We start from the raw sequence: 6,000 nt of genomic DNA, 5'->3' as shown, positions 1-6,000 counted from the left end.
ATCACCAGTGTTTTCACCCCGACGCGTCCCGCTTCGCCCCTCTCACAGGCCCCGAGCGGGCAGGCAGCAGCAGGGCTGGCGCAGGTTTTGCTTCACTCTGTGTTCTCTGGAAAAGGACCTCGTTTTCTCCCCCGGCCCCCGTCTCATTCCTGACAATGACCCGAGTGTCTGCGAGGACACGCACGTTAGCGCTGGGTCACGTCCGCCTGCGAGCACAGCCTGGGCTGCGCTCCCCTTGCCGGCTGACAGCCGAGGACAGCCCGGCGGAGACCCACGGCTGATGGAACAGGGCGAAACCAGCCCCTCTCCTCTACGTGCGTGCGCTCACCCCGTGCCACGGGAACATTTGGGTCGGGCCCAGCCACGCGTAGTTAGAGGGGGAAAAAAAACCACTCGCGGTCTGCGCTGTCTTCGAGAGGTATTTAGCACTGATCGGTGTCCTCCCGCACCGCATGGGCCGGACCGGGCAGTGCAAGGATGCTCCCAACCCCGAGAGACGGCCCCAGGCGGAGCGGAGCATCCCGTGGGCACAGCCCGCCGGCCCTCCGCACGCCTCGCAGCACGGTGGCCTTTGCACCTCGCTTCCCCTCCAAAGCTTGGGGACACTGGGCAGGGATGCCAGGGGAGTCACCCCTGCCAGCCCTGCTTCCATGGGGCAACGGGGAGCGGCCGGGGCGGGACCTGCACTGCCCGCGGGGATAAACCAGTGCGACCCCCCCTCGCAGCCCCGCAGTGGTACAGCCCGGTGCGCCCTCCCCCGCAATGGTTCAGCCCCGCGGCCGCTCTCCCCCCATCACCAGATGGTTCGGCCCATCCCCCCCGCCGCCGCACGGTGGTTCCGCCCGCTGGCGCCCCGTGACCCGCCAGTGTTTCCACAGCGCTTCCGGGGGAGAGGCGGCCGCGGGGTCCCGGGATGTGACCGAGCGCCGGGGTTGCTCCTGCTGGGAATGTGAGCGCCGGACTGCTCCTCGGTGAGTGCCCGGGGACGGGCAGGGCGGCTGCCGGGGCCTGCGCGGGCTGCGGCGGGGGCTGGGCCGCGGGAGTTGCGTGGAGTGGCCGCCCCTCCGGCGGGGAATTGCCCCGCCACGCTCGGGATCCCTTGTTTGGTGTCGCTCCGATAAACAGCAGCGACAACACAATGTTTATTGGGTTGTTTTCGGGCGGGAGGCGCCGCCGCGGGAGGGCAGCTCCGGGTCGGGCTCTCCCCGGCTGCTCCCGGGATTCCCGCGGGAGTGTCCCGCGGGTTGCGGAGGGGCCGGGCGGGCTCGGGGGCACCTCGGCCCGGGAGCCATCCAGCTGCCTTTGCTGCGCCAGAGGTCTAAATAAATACGCTAAATACATGTGTAAGTATACTAAAGATAGTAAACAAACCCCCAGATGTTTCCGGTTGTCGTGTCTGCACCTCCCCCCAAGCCCCCTTTCCTTTCCACCCATTCCCGCTGTTTTCAGTGCGCCCGCGGGTGTTGGAGAAGTTATCAGCTCTTTCAGCCAGCGGCTGGCAAATAGAGATGATGTTTTCCTTGCAAAAAAAAATTTTATCGTGTATTAGCTTATTGCAAGGTCTGTTTAGTCGTAAAAACTTTGCCCCGAGGGACCTGTGCTTACTGAGAGGTTTCTAAACTGTGTCAGTAGTGCCTCCCTTTGTCGGCCCCACACTCGGTAACAGTGGAGTGGGCGTGATTTTTGTAGTTTTAGCTGCTTGCTTTCCTGCAGGTTTGTTGCCATGTACGCGGTCCTGATGTTTTGCGGAGGTGTCTGCTTTGTTATTTCCTTTCTTCTAGGTCAGTGGGTCTTGTTTGTTATGGCTATACAAAATAAATAATAAAAGTGTGTGAGGGTTTTGTTTGGGTTTTTTGTTTGTTTGGGTTTGTTTTGTTTTCCTACAGTCATGCCCATAAATAGCAGGGGAAGCTGTAGTTAAAGATGAGATTGGTGTGAAAGACTGATACTGAAAGGGAATTCACCAGTAAGGGTGACTCTTCCTAAGAAAAGAAGCCTGTTAAGAAAGAGGAGGATGTGTGAAGTTGGAGACTGTTTAATTCACAGCTGGAAGCAGAGCCAATGGCTGCAGGGAATTGTAGACTGGGAATTCCATAGACCTTGGCTGCTGCTTTGAATACAGAAATACAAAACGCCTGGCTGCTCCTCTGGGTAAGATGCTGCACTTCAAAAGTGCTTTTGCAAAGCCTGTGTGTTGCTTTGTTTGCATTACAAACTCCCCAAAGAGCTCCTGGGGAAGCTCTGGTGGACAATTTTCCTCCTGGAATTCAGGGTGGCTAAATTTAGGGCAGGGCTAGAAGGGGTGACAGATAGGCACTTCTTTGCCTACCCCGGGATTATTTGTGCCTTATCTCTTAGGGTCTTAGGTGCTTCAGTTGTTTAAATTGTTGCATGGGCAGTTCTGATTTAAGAGTTAATTTTTTTTTTTAATTTAAACAGGGATCTAAATTTAGATTTAGAGGACTTCTTAAAGCTTCCTGTGCATGCTAGATTGGTAGTGCGCAGCTCTAGGCTGTAGGAGTCTCTTATTAATCTGAATAATTTTCCTGCCAAGTTGTCTTTACCTTTGAAATGTGGTGGTGGCAGATAGTATTCACACCATATCCAGATGTTTTCCTACTGTGTACAATAATGATTTTTATAACTCTTGTTTTATTTTCTCTAAATGTAGCATATGAAATTGGAAACACACCCAAAGTGCTCTGGTGTGAGACATTGGTTTTCCAGAGACAACCAAATTATTTAGTTGAAAAACAAAACCAAGAAAAAACACAAGCAAAACTCACCCCACCCCCCCGCAACAAACCAACAAATAAAGCAGATGTCTCAAAGAGAACTGAAACCTCATAAATTTGAATATTTAGTGGACTGAAGTTTAGTAATAAGTGGTCTTTGGTCTTTTGGGCTCAGTAACGGCCCATAAAATTAGATCAGCATTCAAAACTGCCCTGTGAGAAAATCCTGTGAGAAACTTTTCTTTGCCTGTGTATATTACCCAAGCAGATTAAAGTAAATGCCTTGTTTAGTAGCTCTTCTGTTTCTAAAAACCCAAGAAACTACTGTGAGAAGTTGGTGAGGAGGAAATCGGTTGGTGCTAGAAGGGAAGGTGTGCGTGGCTGGAAGAGCCACTCGCTGCTGTAGGCAGCTCTGTTGGCTTCGTGTCACATGGGATGGAGCTGGACTGTCTTTGCAAACTGTGTCTCGTCTTGTTGGTTGGAAACCTGCACTTGCCTTCTAGCCGGAACATACCCAAAGTACGTTAAATTACTGATTTGTAATTTATAATTACAATGTAATGCATAAGGATTTTAGTTCAAAAACCTAAATGTTTACTGAAGTGCTTGCTTGATAAACACTTGTTCTGGAGGGAACACTTAATCTTCTCTGTTCTTAAAGCCAACAGAAAGCCCTGTTGCTAATACGGCTTGAAGAAAGCATTTGTAATTGCTATTTGATTGTACAATTAAACTTACTTAAGGCATCTCTGTGTAAAAACATAATCTGTCTTAATAGCAAAGCCAGGCTTACTACATATACTGTGGAAGGGACAAAGCACTCGGAGCAAACCTGACTTGGTCCTAGTGAGGTTGTGTCTTGGGGAAGGAAAGTTGGGGAAGGAAACCTATGGCTGGGGAAAGCACTGGTGAGGGTGAAGTGATTGAACACCTGCCGTGCACTCATCACTTCTGTGGCTTATTGGTTTATTAAGGTATTCTGAGGTTCTTCTGAACGAGAATTTGAAAGCAGGGGATGTTAAGGAGGAGGACTGTGTCTGCCTTCAGCCAACCTGGTGTGCAACCTGTAATGCAGATACTGGGTATGCTGTGCAAATGGGTGATGCACCTGCCCAGGGAACTGAGGTGGGGCTTGCTATAAGTGTTAGTAGTATTGAAGACAAGGGATCTCTGGCCAGGTTACCCTACATCTGTGTTTCTGAGTTGCATCCTAAATTCCTTTGAATAGACTTACAAAGTGGGATGCAGAAGAGAGGATCAGTGCATGTGAGAGCTGCTTATAGCTGAAGGCCTGTATGCAGAGTACTGCACACCGTCAGATTTTCCAAGGCACCAAGCAGCCGGGGGTTGGGTACAGCAGTGAGGACAGGGCTTTGGCACCCCCGAAACTAAAAGCAGCTGTAGTTGCCTGAGTCCAATGGCCTTCAGGGATAACCAGTTGCTTTTTAACAGTCTGAGTTTTTATGTCATAGGAAGACATAGTTAAGGTTTGCCTTGGAGGAAAGACTACAGTTTGCTCCTTAACCAAACATCTTGGTTTGCATAATGATAAAAATGCTTCCCATCTATTTTCTATTTGCCAATTCTAGCTCGGGGCTGGGTCGGGGAGGGAGATGTGTAAGAAAAATTCTGATGTGGTAAGTGCTGGAGAAAACTGGGCTTTTGTACAGGTAGTGAGTTCTCTGAAGTGTATCATGAATGTTCTTGTGTTTCACAGTGGTAATTTGTTTGAAATGTCTTCCATAAAAAAAAAGAAACAGCTTAGAAATGCTGCTTATTGTTCTTAAAACACAGAAGAAGTAGCTCTCATGTTAGGTGTACAGTCAACTTTGGTTTCCTACTTTTTTTCTTAAGAGCAGCTGCCCAGTTTGGAAAAGTAATATTTGTGATGTGCTTAAAATCTCAAATTCACTTCATCTTGCTTGGTTTCTCCTTGTCTATTTTCAACTACCCACAAACCAGACTTTTTTACTGACAGGATTTGAAGACGCAATTGTTTGCTGCGATACCAGATTTTCCTTAACTCAGAGTTTTGCCTCCGAGCAAAGTACAAGCTTGCATTTGCAACATAAATATGTCAGTTTAGATTGTCAAGTCACAAGTGCTGATTTGTTTGCCTCTGTGCTTAAAGGATATCTTTCTGGGTTGTAGCAAGGCAAAAATAACATGGGTAGTTGTTTTATTCCACTACAGTGAAGAAATACAGGCTGTTTGGAAATGTAGATAAGTGTGTGTTGGTCAGAACTATGGCTTGTAGGAGTTGCTTTTTGAATTATAAAGATCTTCTCCCTGTGCTTACCTGCTTTGCTTTAAGGAAAACTAGAGAGCAGAGAAATGAAGGTCATGGTTGTAGTGAAGTGGAGGCTTATCCACAGTTTTACTCCCGCTGGCCCTGGTTTTGTTTGGCCTTCATGGTCCTCAGTGGCTCAGGAGTGCCATGGCTGGCTGGATGTGACAGTGACAAGTCAGCAGGAACCCGCTCTATTCCCATAGCCTGCCGACGGAGAAGTGGTAAAGGCAGAGGTTCAAAATACACATATATAACACGTGCCTGCCACTGCCCTGCTGTGGGGCTGGTGCTGCCAGTCCTCACGCCCTTATGTGTCCTGGCTGTCACGTCACCACAGATTTTGCATTGCTGTAGCTAACTGAGCTGTTGAGAGGATATTATATAACTGAGTTTCAGTTTGAATAATTCATGCATACACACTGCTGAAACCTGAAAGATTCCTAGTGTTTCTTCCTATTTTTTAAGTTGCATGATGAAGTGACTGGATTTTGATGAGTCTGCGTGTTTTAAGCTAACGTTAATTGTTTTTAAACAGTTTTTTAAACACTCCTGTTACCAGCCACAAATTAAGCTAAAAGTTCAAACCACTATTTAGGCAAGAATCTTACTGAAGTTAGGAGAAATCTTTAAAAGAACTTGGTTGTGCTAAAACTCAATCTTTTTTCTGTTTTAGTTTTTTTTTCCCCTGTGCATTGAAGACTCCATTTGTAGTTTAGTCTGGTTTAGCAAAACCTACATTTTTGAGGCTCTTTAGTGCAGAGCTGTGCCACGTGGCTCAAAAAGGGAGTGTGCAAGCAAAGGTACGGATCAAGAACACTTGAATAAAACATAATGTTTTGTTCCAAAAAATCTCTTTAATATGCAAGATATGTAGTATGGAGCAGGGAGAGTGGGAGAAGAGCACCTGATTGAAACTTTGTCACACATACAGAAGAATCCATTTTTTTTTCATATTGAGATATGATATCTAGCTTT

At 47.9% G+C, this 6,000-nt stretch overlaps 1 protein-coding gene across 3 annotated transcripts in view; it reads left to right on the top strand.

Moving 5' to 3' along the window:
- The first annotated feature begins 859 nt into the window (after positions 1–859).
- The window catches only part of PHRF1 (PHD and ring finger domains 1), a 31,197-nt gene continuing 26,056 nt past the window's right edge, over positions 860–6,000 (top strand). For 2 of the 3 annotated variants that reach the window (XM_027703172.1, XM_027703155.1), the window contains exon 1: positions 860–971. The gene's annotated coding sequence lies outside the window, so the exon portion shown is untranslated. The remainder of the gene's footprint in view (positions 972–6,000) is intronic. The other variant, XM_027703163.1, reaches the window with a different exon arrangement.

This window comes from Neopelma chrysocephalum, unplaced genomic scaffold, assembly GCF_003984885.1.
Source record: "Neopelma chrysocephalum unplaced genomic scaffold, ASM398488v2 Primary Assembly neopelma1_24, whole genome shotgun sequence".
Lineage (NCBI taxonomy): Eukaryota > Metazoa > Chordata > Aves > Passeriformes > Pipridae > Neopelma > Neopelma chrysocephalum.
The sequence above is the reverse complement of the archived record's forward strand: the minus strand, read 5'-3'. Positions and strand labels throughout refer to the sequence as shown.